Here is a 16,623-nt window from a genome sequence, read left to right as displayed (position 1 = left end):
AGATGTAAAAAAGACATAGAGTCTAACTATGTATTATGACATATTTTATGTTTATATGATGTGATGTTTCTAGCATATGATGTGCTATGAAAAGTTCTAAATTTTCCGCTAAATTTCCTATAATAATGCGTTGAATGATGGCTATGGGATTGTACAATACCTCCGAGAGGTCAAGTACATCATGTTACTTCTAGGTGGTGCTGCCCGGTCGTGACAGTAGCCATACTTAGTATGTGTGTTTTACTAACCAATATTTTCTCCACTTTTTCCCAAACAATGTAGGTTCTGGCTGTTGAGGCGATTCGAGGAAATTTCTCAAGAATACTTAGATTTGGTTTCTCCAATTCGTTGAGTCCTCAAGTCTCTGGACACTAAACCTATGATTGTATCTTTAGTTCTTTTGTCTATTGAGATAGATGTTGTATTTCCCATTCTAACTTTGTATTGGATGTAAGGGCTACGTACCAAATTCTTAATTCCTATGTCTATATGGTATTGTGAGACAAGTATAGATTCTATTTTAATATATGAAGTGAAGTTAAAATTCCAAAGTAATATTTTTAAATTTTCCTCTATTGTTCTATAATATGTGCAATGATGTATGTTAAGGGCTTATATAAGACTTGCCAGCGGTCGAGTACACCGTGCCCGACTAGGGGTGCTCTCAGGTCATGACAAACTTGGTATTAGAGCATAAGGTTGAGAATAATTTTAGGATTGATGTCTCATGAAACCACGTCAATTAGACTCTTGTTCATGGGTGTGAAACGTTCCACACTTATGAATGAGAGACTATGAGATGCTTAGGAACTTTCACTCTTTTGATATTCATTAGTCATGCCTAAGAATCTTAATTTTATCTAGTCCTTTTCTTTTAATCCTTTTGTTGTGCTTATATGCAATGAATATAAGAATGAACAATGTTAGGAGGGCCGATGAGGAGAATGTGAATGAAGAGGTTCCCCCTCAAGATCCTCAAAACCCTCAAGTTTCTATTGAAGAAGGGACTATAAGGGCCGTTATTTATAGCTTGTCTCAAGTGTTAGCCACTCAAGTTTCTAGGGACACTAGGGTGCAAGTGAACCCCAGTGCAAGCACTACCTCTTCTAGGATTAGAAATTTCACATGGATGAATCCCCACACTTTATTTTGCTCTAAAGAGCAGGAGGACCCGCACGGGTTTTTTGATGAAGTGTTCAAGGTGCTAGATAATATGGGTGTGTCTTCTCAATAAAAGGCGAAGTTATCCGCCTATCAACTCTAAAATGTGGCTCACGTTTGGTATGAACAAAGGAAGGAGGAGAGGCCTATTACAGAAGTTCCGATTAGCTGGGCATCATTCAAGATGGCTTCCCTTGATAGGTTCTTCACCTAGGAATTAAGGGAGAGGAAAATGCAAGAGTTTATCAATCTTCGTCAAGGGGTATGAAGGAGGATAACCTCAAGTTCACTCAACTATCCAAATATGACCCTACTATGGTGGTAGATTCTAGGGCAGAGATGAATAAATTGGTTATGGGGATATCCTATATTGCGGTAAATGAATGTAGGTAGGCTATGTTAATTCCTATAAGTTACATCTCTCGTCTCATGGTTCATGCAAAAACAATTGAGGGGCAAAAGCTTAAACAATCTGGTAGGGACTTGAAGAGGACAAGGGTCGAAGATAAGAATTCTTCCAAGGCTAGGTTTCGGGTTCAAGATAAGCCAAGGTTCAAGAACAAGTTTTCCAACCAAGGTCGTCCTAACACTCCAAGGGTCAACAAAGCTAAAGTGTCTACTCCAAAACCTTAAGAGGAAAGAAGTGGTGGTTCTTATGTTGATAAGCCTATTTGTTCAAAGTGTGGTAGAAAACATGAAGGCCAATGCCAAGTAATACGCTCAAATTACCCTTCCCTAAAGAAGTATAAGCGGTCGTATCAAGTAAAGAACCCAAATAGTAGGTTGGGGTCGATCCCACGAGGAAAATGATTTAGACTTAACTTCAATGTACGATTATTTCTATTTAGTCAATTACTTTCCGAAAATGAGTAATTAAAAGGGGGTGGGGTTGTGAAAGAAAAGTTTTTTAATATTCCTAAATCAAACAAGTAACAGGATTAAATCTTTGGTTTTTATCAAATTGTGAGAGCAATTAGGGTGGAATTGTTCCCCATATATTCATAACGCCGTATTCCTAGCTATAACAATTCTTCTATAGTACTTTGCATGCAAAGTGATAGGTTATGTATATCTAAATCCTTGGTCTGACATTTTGAGAATTTCACCCTGTATCTTTGTCCGACTAAGTGTGTCTAATTTACTAACCCTTATCTTTACTTCATATTAAGCATCGTATTCGATGTATGGCTTAGTTATTACTTTGCACCAATCGAGACTAGCCTATTAGATAGTATCCTACTAATGATAATTCTTTTCCTATTAACTACCTCCTTGGTTCGACAAGTAGAAACAAGCCGAATTCTTACGGGTGCACTCTTTAAAAAGACTGCTAAGTGAAATAATTATCACCACATGCAATAACCAATTTGAGAATTTTTATTAAGCTAGGTTTACTTTGTTAATCACCCATGGTTCCCACACCCCTAGTTGTGGATTTAGTTACTAATGCATAGAAGAACACAATTCATGGTTGATAAACAGTAAATCATGAACTTACTTTAACAAATTCGAAGAAAATCCAGAAATTCAACTCGAAACCACAAAATCACTTGAAAACCAAATCCAAAAATTTTAATTGATGTAAAAGTTGCAAAAACAAATCTCCAAGAACAAAACTAATAAAGTAATAATAGAATACAACCCCAAAAATGAGGTTTTACACCCTATTTATACAAAAATTGTCCTATATTAAAAGGAATTCAAATAAGAAAGTTTTACAAAAAACACGGCTTCAATCAATGACCCCTAACAACGATGCATCAATGAACTACCTCCGTAAGTCAAGACATAGCATCTTTTTTAGCCTTCAACTAGCATCTACTCTGATCCAATCGGTGGAGCAACAGCACGGTCCATAAATGTATTATGTCGTTCCATACTTAGATTTTCTTCAACTTTGGGTACTAGGACATTCTCTGATCAGATCGACGATTTACTAAGACGGTCCATTGATCAATTGACGGATTGTTGATCCTCCTGTAGCCCCACACATAGTCATATTTTTCCGAGTTTCTCCAGATGCATGAACTTCCAATCGACAATCACCATTTATGGTTCATGGATGAGATGACGGTCCATTGATGGCCTTCATGGGTCACTACTGCACTAAATCTCAACTGCCTTCTGCATTTTTGTTTTGGACACTTTTCCTGCAAAACAAAGATAAAAACCTGTTAAAACTCTTACAAAAGGCTTTAGACACACACCAATCTTAAGGAAAAAGCATTAAAAGTACCATGAAACCAAGGTACATCAACACCCTCAACTTAACTTTTTTGTTTGTGCTCAAGCGACGCAATATGACTCAACACAATACTTTGTACAAAAGTATCCTTTTTTGAGCTTTCTCAATCACATGGATATCAATCCCAACTTGTTTGTTGCTTTAGTTCATGCTTTTACTCTTAGTCTTGATAAGATCAATCATGTGGATTAGAAAATGACGTAAACTCACAATGCACCGACACCTTTACTCTTTTGCCTCTCGCTAAGGTACCAACTTTCCAATATTGTAACTAGTTCCGTCACTTCAAAAGATATTCTCATTTTTCGCACAATGATTTTAACTTTGAGCATAAGGACCATTGTTCTACACTAACGCTCAAAACAAATTCACACCTAGTTAGTACTTGTCTCCATAGGCTTGCCCTTATTTTCTCTACTCAAGTTCATCACATTAGACTCTTAGGATCACGATAGGACTTTCTTGGCTTGTAACGTAGGCTCAGGGTCAGGTATGGCACATATGGGTACATTTTAGTGACTTATTGCCCTCTTTGACATTACGGCTAAGTGTCCTACCTCTTTCATTATCTCTTATGCCCTACTTTTCTTTTCTATTAATCTTTTTCTTGCTTTCACTTGTGTTATTTGTGGAAGTGACTATTGCTTATTTTTGTTCAACTCTTTTTCTTAATTTTCTCTTCTTCTTTTTTTTACATTCAATTGATAATTTTGATTGAGTCACCTCTTTTGATCACTTTTTCTTTTCTTTCCACATTACCCTTTTCATACCCACTTTTGGGGTCATCACTCATAATAGCCACCCACAACTTATGGCTTTGCCATGAGTCAAGGTACATATTACCCAAGATTGGGTCAGGTCCAAAACGATGTTAGTATCTGTATTAGCCACCCTCAACTTAGGCTTTTGACCTATGTCGAGGTGCACATGTCCAAGGAAGGACTAGGGCATACACATTATACCCAGGAAAGGTGAGTTGGTGAAGAAAATAGAGGTCTATTATAAGCTCAACACATTTGGATCAAAAAGTGTTAACACTTTCATTTAGTTCACTTTACTTTAGGCTAGATGTTTGCTAATTTGAAAAAAGGTCTATGATCCTTTACTAGTTGTCTAACACAGATTCCTTTTGCAGGACTAACTGGGCAAGTTCTAGTTAGGTACCAACAGTGGAACAATCAAATTTCCTCACACTCTCTTGACACCTTGTTACCCTACCAGATTGTAGGACACCTAGTTTGAGTGTTAGATTGAGGGTCATGCAGTGGGTGCATCTCTATGTCATGATTAGAGCCAACACATTCAACTTTTTTATACCTATTCATGCAAAGCAATTTCTTTGAATGGGATATAATTATTGTTTAGCCATTATGCTTCGTATTTTACTTTCATACTTTGTACTTACGTTACATACGGTTCAATAGAAAAGTAATCAGTTTCTTGGGGCAAAAGAAAATAGGCAATAAAACCCCTAAGAGAGGATCGTGAGTTGGGCTACTTAGACTTCACCCTAACACTAACTTTCCATTACCGCACCCCCCACAAAAAAACATATAATTGTCCCTAATGCATAAAAAATTTTAAGATAGGGTGGTAGGTGAAACAAACTTGTGATGCATAGCGCCAACGATCAACAAGAAGGCAGGTTCGGTTTCCCGGAACCTGCAATCTCTATAGTAGAAACACCCTCAATGGTTCCCACATCAATCTCTGCACCCTTAGTGGTGCTCCTCTCAACATCCTCAAGTCTTGAGATAGATACCCCAGCAGCCAACTCTCGAGCCCTCATTTGATGGATCTTCTCATTAATCAACGAGGCTCTCCTTGCTGCAGTCAATATCCGTCCGCTCCTTATTCCTCACACGGGCATCCTCTCCATCAGTAGTGTGACTATAACGGTGCCTCTTGGCATGCTCACGTGGCTCGGGCGGTGTAGTGGAGGCAATGAAGAGGGCAACAAGTATTATGTTCTCCGCTAGCTCAATGGGTGCACTCTCAGGCTCAAGTCCCCTCATCTCCAGTATGCTATCAACATCTGCCCGTAGACTCGCCACAGCCTCCTGAAGAGTAGTCAAATCAATTGTGGGGGTTGGGCATTCTAGAACTCACAACTCAAATGCATCTAGGCGTTGGTGGACCGCCTGAATCTTCTGCTCTGCTGCTGAGCCACCTTTTTCTCAATCCAGTCCTTAGCCTTGGCAATGGATTTCTACATCCAAGGCTCGATATGATGCAACTAGGTGTCTATATGGGCCTCTAGCTTCTGGACCCTAGCAATCGAGACCAGTGTTGCTGATGGTGGAGTAGACCAGGAGGAACTAGGTGCCCTATTAGTGCCAAGGGCAGGCTTGGTCGGTGTGGTATCGGTGTACTCTGTAGTGGCATGATCATCTCCTTGGGATAACTATATCGTATCTGCTAAGTTCTTACTCAACAACTACAAATCAAGTCTGGGCCCACACCATGGTGCTGCCATATTGGCCTCATACCTAATGAGACCTATATCTACAGTCCCAGTCAGAGTATAGAGGACATCACACTACCAAAGGGGTACTCCATCATCCCCGCATAACAGGAAATTCATACAGGCAAACGGGTAAGTAGTAAAGGTCTTAAAATCCCTCTCATGTATCAGTGCTGCTACGATGACCGCTCTATCCCAAGTAAGGATACTATCGACTGCCGTGGGACATAGGCGGAGGCGGAATAACAACCAGATGAACTTGGCTACAAAGGTGAGGTTGGCCTTCATGATAAGTCCTCTTGGTTCCTACACCCAGTCTGCTACCTAACCGTCAATGGAGAGTTGTTGTGCCATTCACCTCTGTGTAGACTCTCTTTAATCTATGCCCCGCTGAACTGGCCACGCTTAACCGAATCCCACCTGCAACTCCGAATTTAAGGGACCCTCACAGCACCTATGGAAACACCATATGAGAAGAGGTTGATGGAGGTAGAAGAAATGTCCACTCGGCAGCCTAGAACTAGAACCTCTATGGGTGGGTCCTGTTTGAAAGGTCTCACTCGCCTGTCCAAAGAACCTCTGAAATTCACCACATATGAGGCATAGAACTCTCTAACAACCTCATCACTATATGACTCCAGACTTCGAGCCATCCACTCAAGACTGTGGCTGGAAAACAGGATATGCACCTCAGGGACTATGCTAACACTCCCTGTAAGAAATCGCCCCTCAACTGTCACCAACTGAGTCATCACCATCTTGTCTTTCAGCATCTTGGCATTCCTGTAGATCTGATATTGACCATCGACGCACAACTTGTTGGTCATATCAAGAATCGATGCAGGGACAGCATCCTGGGGTGCCGAAGCAGAATCAAACTATAAGCCTCATCAGACAAGGCATGGAGGGCAGGCACGTCTGGGTGAGTGGATCCAAGTTATCCAAAACCGAAGGTCGTGGCCTAATTCAACCCCGTAGAGTGGGCTGACTCTAAACCTGAAGCCTCTTCGGAGTTAGACGCTCTATCTAAACCCGAGGCAGACCTAGACGGTGTGTCGGTCAATGTGCACTCCTCATTAGAACGGGAGGCAGTGACTAAGACGGACACCACCTTCTGGGGGTGCCTCGAGTGGCTCTAATAGCTGGTGTAGGGGTCAGGGTGCCTGGGAGCACGTATTCCAGATCCCGCTTATCGTCAGAACTACCGATCATTTGACGTGATGGTGCAATGGACTTGGACCTACACCTGGTATAGGTGATGTCTTGTTTTGGGGCCATATGTACCTGGAAAAAAATTGTTAGTATTATTTCAACAATCCTACACAAGCAAAATAATCAAAGTAGATTTTTGAAACACAAAGCACAGGCCATCGCAGAATTTCAGTACTAGGAGACGGGCTCTATAAACGGACCGTCGATAAATTGAAGTTTGTCAATAGTGTCGTCGATGGACACTTGGGATATTTTGTGGTCTTCATTCCACATCCCTCTCAGGTAGAAACGGCGGACGTGCAGAACAGACTATCGATCAATCGTCGAAATGTAGTCCACTTCCAACGTTTTACAATTAAAATAATTCTTAATTTCTCACAAATCAAGATTTTTGTTGGAAATGACGGATGTGCAGAACTGCCCGTCGATCAATCAACGGGCCATAGTCCACTTTCATCATTTCAAAGTTCATCATTTTTAAGGTGTAGCCATCGATGGTCCATCGATCAACCGAAAGTCCGTAGACGGGGTCTCGTGCTATTGTTCAGACACAGGTTTCAGGACTTGTTTTAAAAACACATTTTTACAACTTTAAGCAAATCATAGGTTCACCCAACACTTAGAAACAAGTACAAGACCAATTCATTATCCTTAGGGTTTCGACTTTTCTAGTTTCGATCTCTTATTCCACGATGCTTGTAAACCCTAAGTCGGAATATCAACAATCAGTTTATTTTTACACAGATTACACCCCCAAACCATTTACTTTTGATCATTCAAAGGAGCATAGTACCCATAATTTAACTAGTTAACATGCAATTTATGTCCCTAAGTCAAGAACCACATATAAATTTGGTGTTGCCAACAGAAAATGAATTAGAATTCATTGAGCTATGGGAATTGAAATACCTAAAATCGATAGTGGAGTTATTAAGTGGGTGATCTTCTCAATAACCAACCTATGTGCCTTCATTCTAATACCGACCGGAGAAACAAGGCAGACGGAGTAAAATCTTGGGAGCATAGGGTTTTGGGATTTAGTGGGAGTTTGGGATTGTGAAGAAAATGGAAAGGAGATATATATGGGGAATTAATGGAAAAGGAAGGGAATAATGGGAGGGAAACGATTGGGAGGAAATTTGAAAAGATCTTTGGAGGTTAGCTGAAAGGTTTCTTTTTAATATAATCGGTGGGGTCGGGTTGGATCACAGGTTCATTGAACTAACAATACCCCATCGACGGTCCGTAAGTCAATCGAAAGACCGTCGATTGCATACTGACTTAGACAAAATTTCTAGACATACCTGGGATGTACGGACACCACCTATGGTCCGTCGATTGAACGACGGTCCATCGGTTGGTCCATAGATCTATGCACTAGACCAATTTCTACAGAATTCTTGAGTTTGGTCCCTGCACATTGAACACCCATTAAGCTATTCTTTTGGTGTTTTTATGGACACTTTGTAGACACAGACCCTAAACTACTCTTTATTCAACACACTAAAAAAATATAACTTATGAATATGAGTAAACCAAAAACGAAACAAGAGAATGCAACTATTCCTACAAAGAAAAGAAAAACCTATTGTTGGCTAGAGGATACACCTTGGTTGCCTCCCAAGAAGCACTTCATTTAACGTTGCGGAACGATGCAAGATCCTTGATTACTCAGACTTCATCAAGGAGATATGCTTCAACCATGAACACTCTACGCATGCCCTAGGTAGATCTTGATTCTTTCCCCATTGACCGTGAACTTTGCACCCTCCTTTTTCTCCAACTCAATCACTCCATGGGGGAACACCTTAGTGATAAGGAATGGCCCACTCCACATGGACTTGAGTTGCCAGGAAACAAGAGTAGCCTAGAGTTTAATAGAAGCACCAAATCCCCAACCGCAAATTCTCGCTTTTCAATCTTTTTATCATGGTACTTCTTCATTTTCTGTTTGTAGATGGCTGAACTTTCATATACTTTTAGGCGAAACTCATCAAGATCATTCAACCCATTAAGTCTCTGTTCTACTGCTTCATTCCAACCCATCTTGAGTTTCTTCATCCCGCACATGGCCTTATGCTCTAACTCAACTGGCAAGTTACAAGTATTCCCATATACAAGTTGAAATGGAGATATACCTATGGGGTCTTGTATGTAGTCTGGTAGGCCCAAAGAGCATTATCAAACCTCCTTGACCAATCCATTCTATTAGCACTTACTGTTTTTGATAGAATTTTCTCTCCCATCAATAATAATGGCTATAGGTGTCCCAAATCTTGAAAAGATATTCTTTTTGAAAAATGCAATGACAGACTTTCTTTCATTTTTTGAAAGAGCTATGACTTCCACCCATTTCGACACGTAGTCCACTGCCACTAGTATATATTTCATCCCATGAGAACTCACAAACATGCCCATATAATCAATGCCCCATACATCAAACAACTCAATAACTAGAACGGGATTTAAAGGGAGATCTTGCCTCTTCGAAATCCTTCCATCTTTTTGGAATTTAGCACATGACTTGGAAAACTCATAAGCATCTTGGTGAATAGTTGACCAATAGTACCCACACTGCAAAATCTAATAGGCAGTACAAATACCACTAAAATGCCCACCCACATGTGAGGAGTGGTATGCCTCCAAAACACTTAGCATCTCCACTTCTGGCATGCAACGGCGAACAAGCCCATCAGCACAACTCCGGTATAAGTAAGGCTCATCTCAAAAGAACTTTTTCACATCATGCATGAACTTTTTTCTGGACAAGTCCGATGTTACTATATCACTAGCCAGATAATTTGCAAAATCGACGAACCATGGAATCAATTCATGAGAAGAAGCCAATACATGATCATCAGGGAAGGTATCATCAATTTCAGCCTTTTCACCCAACTCTCACATAGCTTCATCGTCCAATCTGAACAAGTGATCGGCAACTTGATTTTCAGTCCCTATTCTATCTTTCACCTCAAAATCAAGCTCTTAGTAGCATCCATCTAATCAACCTTTGTTTCGCATCCTTATTTTCCATCAAATACCTCAAAGAGGAGTGGTCGGTATGCACTATGACTCTCGTGCAAAGAAAATAGGAGCAAAATTTTTCTAAAGCAAATACCACCGCAAGGAACTCTTGTTCAGTCACAATGTAGTTCTTTTGTGGTTCATTTAGGGCCTTACTTGCGTAATAGATGGGGTGAAGGATTATATCCCTTGTTTGTCCCAATACCACACAAAGATCAACCCCTCTAGCATCACGCATCACCTCAAATGCCTTACTCCAATATGGTAGAAGCCCGCATGTCCCAGGAAAGTTCTCACACCTTTTACAGAGATGAATCGAGGAAGTTTCTCTGTAACCTCAACTTTTGTTTGATCAAACTTTATCCCCTTTTCTGAGATGTGATGGCCTAATAATATACCTTATTTCACCATCAAGTGACATTTTTCCCAATTTAGCACGAGATTGCAATCTTCACATCTTTTTAGAAACTCGGTCAAGTGACTCAAACATTGATCAAAGGAGTCACTAACAACTGAAAAGTCATCCACAAATACCTCAATAGTGTCCTCCACCATATCGGAGAATCGACATCATACATATTTGGAAAGTGGCTTGTGCATTACATAACCTAAAAGGCATCCGCTTGAATGCAAACATCCCATAAGGGAAAGTAAAGGTGGTCTTCTCTTGATCCTCCAGGGCAATTGAGATTTGATTGTAACCTGAATAGCCATCAAGAAAACAATACCATCTTTTTCCTACGAGTCTATATAACCTCTGATCCATGAAGAGCATTGGGAAATGGTCCTTCTAAACCATGTATTAAGTTTTCGGCAATCCATACAAACTCTCCATCCAATCACCGGTCTCATTGGAACAAGATCGTTCCTCTCATTGGGAACTACTGTCATTCGCCCCTTTTTGGGACATATTAAACAGGGCATACCCAACTACTATCTGCAATAGGATACATGACTCCAGCATCCAACCACTTAATGATCTCCTTCTTCACTACCTCTTGCATAGGTGGACTCAACCGTCTCTGGTGTTCAATACTTGGCTTGTGATCGGGCATGAGTTGGATTTTGTGTGAACAAATACCTGGTGGGATTCCAATAATGTCTGCAATATTCCAACCTATGGATCGTCTGAACCTCTTCAACACTTCTACCAAACACTCTACTTGTTGCACATTCGAATCTGATGCAATGATTAACAGCAAAGTGTTATCTTACCCCAAAAATACATACCTTAGATGAGGTTGTAGAGCCTTTAGCTCTAGTTGGAGCCTCCTCAATAAAAGGTCTCACGGCTCGATACTCACGATGCTTTATATATTAATCCAATTTCTTTGGTATTGACCGATAATCACCTCATTGAAGTGCCTCAACCAAAGACCCATACTCTTCAATACCACCACTCACAAAATTCATGATCACTGCCGCTACTGCCTAAACACCAAGGTGCTCTTTGATTCGTACCTCAGGCATACCCTCAACCCTGTAGGATATAGCAGATACTGTACGGAGTTCACCACTCTCCTTATGGACCTACAAATGTTGAAAGTTGCTTCTTAATTGTTCAACCTAAAATTCATCTTCCATTTTTCCATATCAACCAAGGCGCGACTAGTAGCAAGGAACGGCCTCCTAAGAATAATAGGCACCTCAAAATCCACCTCACAGTCAAGAATCACAAAGTTGTATGAAAATGTAAATGACTCCACCTTCACAAGCACATAATTGAGTATGCCAATGGGCCTCTTCACTGTTTGATCATCCATCAGTAATTGCATTACAGTGGGCTTTGGGTCACCCAAACCCAGTTTCTTATTTCAGATGAATCTGAAGAAAACAGCTCAGATGAGGACATCAACCTGGACTATGATTCAGATTCTAGTCAATCAGAAAAAGGTTGCACTTGCACGGAAGCATTCTGCACTTGCGGAAAAGAACCCCAGATTAGGGTTCTTTCTGATAACTCAAAAGAAGCCCTTTTTGATGTCATACAACATATCAATGATGATGAGGCTAGGAATCGTTTCCTCCTAGAACTCAAAAATTTGATCCTCAATACAGACAAACCAAAGTCTCGTCCTATTGTTGAACCTTTCAGCATGAAACAAATCATGAATCGTTCAGAAAATCATTCTGAACCAACCATTGCGGATCTTCGTCATGAAGTTTCTCTTCTCAAAAATGAAATTCGAGAAATCAAATCCCGTCTTTCCATGATAGAAACTGACACTCCTATCCGTCAGATTTCTAAAAAACCAGCTTTCTTAGATTATGAATCTAGGCACAGCTCCTCAAAAAACAATTCAGATAATGAGGATGATATCAATCAACCTTACATCAACATTAACCATCTGGTTGAACCAGAAGTTTTTACACAAACCAATAACAATGCTTCCACTTCTGCAACACCAGGTTTAACAGTAATTTCCTCTATCAGACCTCAGAGCCATCATATCCCTATCAAAATAGTGATTAACAAACATTTTGTTATTAACAATGTTGCTTTGCTTGATAGCGGTGCTGATAGAAACTGCATCATGAAAGGTATTGTTCCTCTTCAGTATTTACAAAAAAGTACTTCAAAATTATACTCCGCTACAGGAGAACTTTTGAAAATAAACTATAAGCTTTCTAAAGCCCATATTTGCAACAATGGCATTTGTTTAACAAATGATTTCGTTCTTACTGAAGATATTAATGAAGATATCATCCTAGGAATACCATTTATTACCCAAATAAAACCTTATTTTACTTCACTGGATGGCATCTCCACTAATATATTAGGAAAAGATCTCCTTTTCCCTTTTGTAAAAACTCTTTCTCAAGAATAAAGTGATTTTGTCAGAGAAAAAACTGTTTTCAAAATAAACAAACTTTCTCAATATCTCACCTTTTTAAAGGATGAAATCCGTATTAAGAAAATTGAGCAAGTTCTAAAAACCCCGGAGATTGTTAACAAAATAGCAAATCTTTGAGAGAAATTTGAAAAGGAAATTTGTTCCGATTTTCCTAATGCCTTTTGGAATAGAAAAAAGCATATTGTTTCTTTACCATACATTGAAGGATTCAATGAAAGGGCTATTACCACTAAAGCAAGACCCATTCAGATGAATCATGAAATGATGGAATATTGCAAAGAAGAGATTAATACTCTTTTAAAAAATGGCATCATCAGAGTTTCAAAATCCTCTTGGAGTTGCTCAGCCTTCTACGTTAATAAAAACTCTGAGAAAGAAAGAGGTGCTCCTAGACTTGTAATTAATTACAAGCCTCTCAACTCCGTTTTAAAATGAATTAGGTATCCTCTACCTAACAAAAGAGACCTTTTGAAAAGGATTTTTAATGCAAAAATTTTTAGCAAATTTGGTATGAAATCGGGATTTTGGCAAATACAGATTTCTGAAAAAGATAAGTACAAAACTGCTTTTAATGTTCCATTTGGCCAATTTGAATGGAATGTAATGCCTTTTGGGCTCAAAAATGCCCCTTCTGAATTTCAAAACATCATGAATTCCATTTTCAATGATTATTCTTACATGTCAATTGTTTATATTGATGATGTGTTGATATTTTCTGAAAACATTGATTCTCATTTTAAACACCTCAACACATTCTTCAATATAGTTAAAAACAATGGCTTAGTAGTTAGTGCTAAGAAAATGATTTTGTCTCAAACAAAGATTAGGTTTTGAGGTGTTTAAAATGAGAATCAATGTTTTCAGAAAATATCAACACATCATCAATATAAACAATTGACATGTAAGAATAATCATTGAAAATGGAATTCATGATGTTTTGAAATTCAGAAGGGGCATTTTTGAGCCCAAAAGGCATTACATTCCATTCAAATTGGCCAAATGGAACATTAAAAGCAGTTTTGTACTTATCTTTTTCAGAAATCTGTATTTGCCAAAATCCCGATTTCATATCAAATTTGCTAAAAATTTTTGCATTAAAAATCCTTTTCAAAAGGTCTCTTTTGTTAGGTATAGGATACCTAATCCATATTAAAACGGAGTTGAGAGGCTTGTAATTAATTACAAGTCTAGGAGCACCTCTTTCTTTCTCAGAGTTTTTATTAACGTAGAAGGCAGAGCAACTCCAAGGGGATTTTGAAACTCTGATGATGCCATTTTTTAAAAGAGTATTAATCTCTTCTTTGCAATATTCCATGATTTCATGATTCATCTGAATGGGTCTTGCTTTAGTGGTAATAGCCCTTTCATTGAATCCTTCAATGTATGGTAAAGAAACAATATGCTTTTTTCTATTCCAAAAGGCATTAGGAAAATCGGAACAAATTTCCTTTTCAAATTTCTCTCAAAGATTTGCTATTTTGTTAACAATCTCCGGGGTTTTTAGAACTTGCTCAATTTTCTTAATACGGATTTCATCCTTTAAAAAGGTGAGATGTTTAGAAAGTTTGTTTATTTTGAAAACAGTTTTTTCTCTGACAAAATCACTTTCTTCTTGAGAAAGAGTTTTTACAAAAGGGAAAAGGAGATCTTTTCCTAATATATTAGTGGAGATGCCATCCAGTGAAGTAAAATAAGGTTTTATTTGGGTAATAAATGGTATTCCTAGGATGATATCTTCATTAATATCTTCAGTAATAACGAAATCATTTGTTAAACAAATGCCATTGTTGCAAATATGGGCTTTAGAAAGCTTATAGTTTATTTTCAAAAGTTCTCCTGTAGCGGAGTATAATTTTGAAGTACTTTTTTGTAAATACTGAAGAGGAACAATACCTTTCATGATGCAGTTTCTATCAGCACCGCTATCAAGAAAAGCAACTTTTTTAATAACAAAATGTTTGTTAATCACTATTTTGATAGGGATATGATGGCTCTGAGGTCTGATAGAGGAAATTACTGTTAAACCTGGTGTTGCAGAAGTGGAAGCATTGTTATTGGTTTGTGTAAAAACTTCTGGTTCAACCAGATGGTTATTGTTGATGTCAGGTTGATTGATATCATCCTCATTATCTGAATTGTTTTTTGAGGAGCTGTGCCTAGATTCATAATCTAAGAAAGCTGGTTTTTTAGAAATCTGACGGATAGGAGTGTCAGTTTCTATCATGGAAAGACGGGATTTGATTTCTCGAATTTCATTTTTGAGAAGAGAAACTTCATGACGAAGATCCGCAATGGTTGGTTCAGAATGATTTTCTGAATGATTCATGATTTGTTTCATGCTGAAAGGTTCAACAATAGGACGAGACTTTGGTTTGTCTGTATTGAGGATCAAATTTTTGAGTTCTAGGAGGAAACGATTCCTAGCCTTATCATCATTGATATGTTGTATGACATCAAAAAGGGCTTCTTTTGAGTTATCAGAAAGAACCCTAATCTGGGGTTCTTTTCCGCAAGTGCAGAATGCTTCCGTGCAAGTGCAACCTTTTTCTGATTGATTAGAATCTGAATCATAGTCCAGGTTGATGTCCTCATCTGAGCTGTTTTCTTCAGATCTATCTAAAATGTCAGAAAATGGTTCATCAAGTATAGCGAGAAGTTTACCTTTCGTCTCCTTATCCATGTCAAGAAGATTGATTTTCTTTTTCTTTGTTTTTGAATGGCATTCGTTTGCTCTATGGCCTCTTTTTCCACAGTTCAAACAGACGTCTTGTTTCTTTTGGGTTGATCTCTTGGATCTAGTTTTCTTTCTTTCGGATTTGGAAGATTTAGAGGAATCATCCTTCCTTGTTGATTTTCTTCTGTAGGATTTTTCTCTTTCTTCCTTCTTCTTAGTATCCGGTGGAGTAATAAATCCAAAATCTCTACAAAAGCTTCCAAGTTCTTTCCTTGAAGAAGATTGTTCCTTCTTAAGCTGGTGTCTTAGCTTGATGTCTGTGCATAGCTCTAGGGCTACGATGTTAATGGTGCTTACTAGGTCACCATAGGTAAGATTATTATAAGGAATACTACCATTATTCCTGTCTTGTATTTTGGTTCTTACCTTATCTGCAAAAAGAGGAGGTAAGCCACTAATGAAACGTTCCTTCCAGTAATCCAAATTGCAATCTGGACGGATCATGACTTTGCTCAAAAAAGCATGTCCGTAGTGGATAAAGTTATCTAAGTTTGGGCAACTTAGATTACTCAGAATTTGGAGACTCCTGTCCTGAAATAACTTAGGTTCTCCAATAAAATGTTTAGCAATATGGTAAAGCAAAGTGGCACAAGCGTCTTCCCTTGTTTGAGTAGAAGTTGTTTGTGTGTTACCTTCCATCTTTATAACAGTTTCATTTGCTGTTGCGGTGATAATGAGATGCTTGACTTCGTCAGTGCAGTAATTTTCCCACCAATGTTTTAACATTCCAGTGAAACCTGCAATAATCATATTTGCAGCATCTGTGTCTGAGGACCCTCGCATTTTGTATGCGGTGATGGCTACTCCCATTTCATGGAGTTTATTGTAAACTTGATGTTCTACAAGGCCATCAATATTCCATTCAGTGATGCTCCTTCCTTCATGAGACGAAGTGGATAAGAAAGCATTTTCTTCATACTGCAAATCT

The 16,623-nt window shown here is 38.7% G+C and overlaps 1 long non-coding RNA gene across 1 annotated transcript in view; it reads right to left on the bottom strand.

The window, feature by feature from the left end:
• Window positions 1-16,623, bottom strand: part of LOC138341669 (uncharacterized) — an 86,769-nt gene that overhangs the window by 56,295 nt on the left and 13,851 nt on the right. The gene's annotated exons all lie outside the window — the stretch shown is intronic.

Source organism: Solanum lycopersicum, chromosome 2 (genome assembly GCF_036512215.1).
Source record: "Solanum lycopersicum chromosome 2, SLM_r2.1".
Taxonomy (NCBI): Eukaryota; Viridiplantae; Streptophyta; class Magnoliopsida; order Solanales; family Solanaceae; genus Solanum; species Solanum lycopersicum.
The sequence above is the reverse complement of the archived record's forward strand: the minus strand, read 5'-3'. Positions and strand labels throughout refer to the sequence as shown.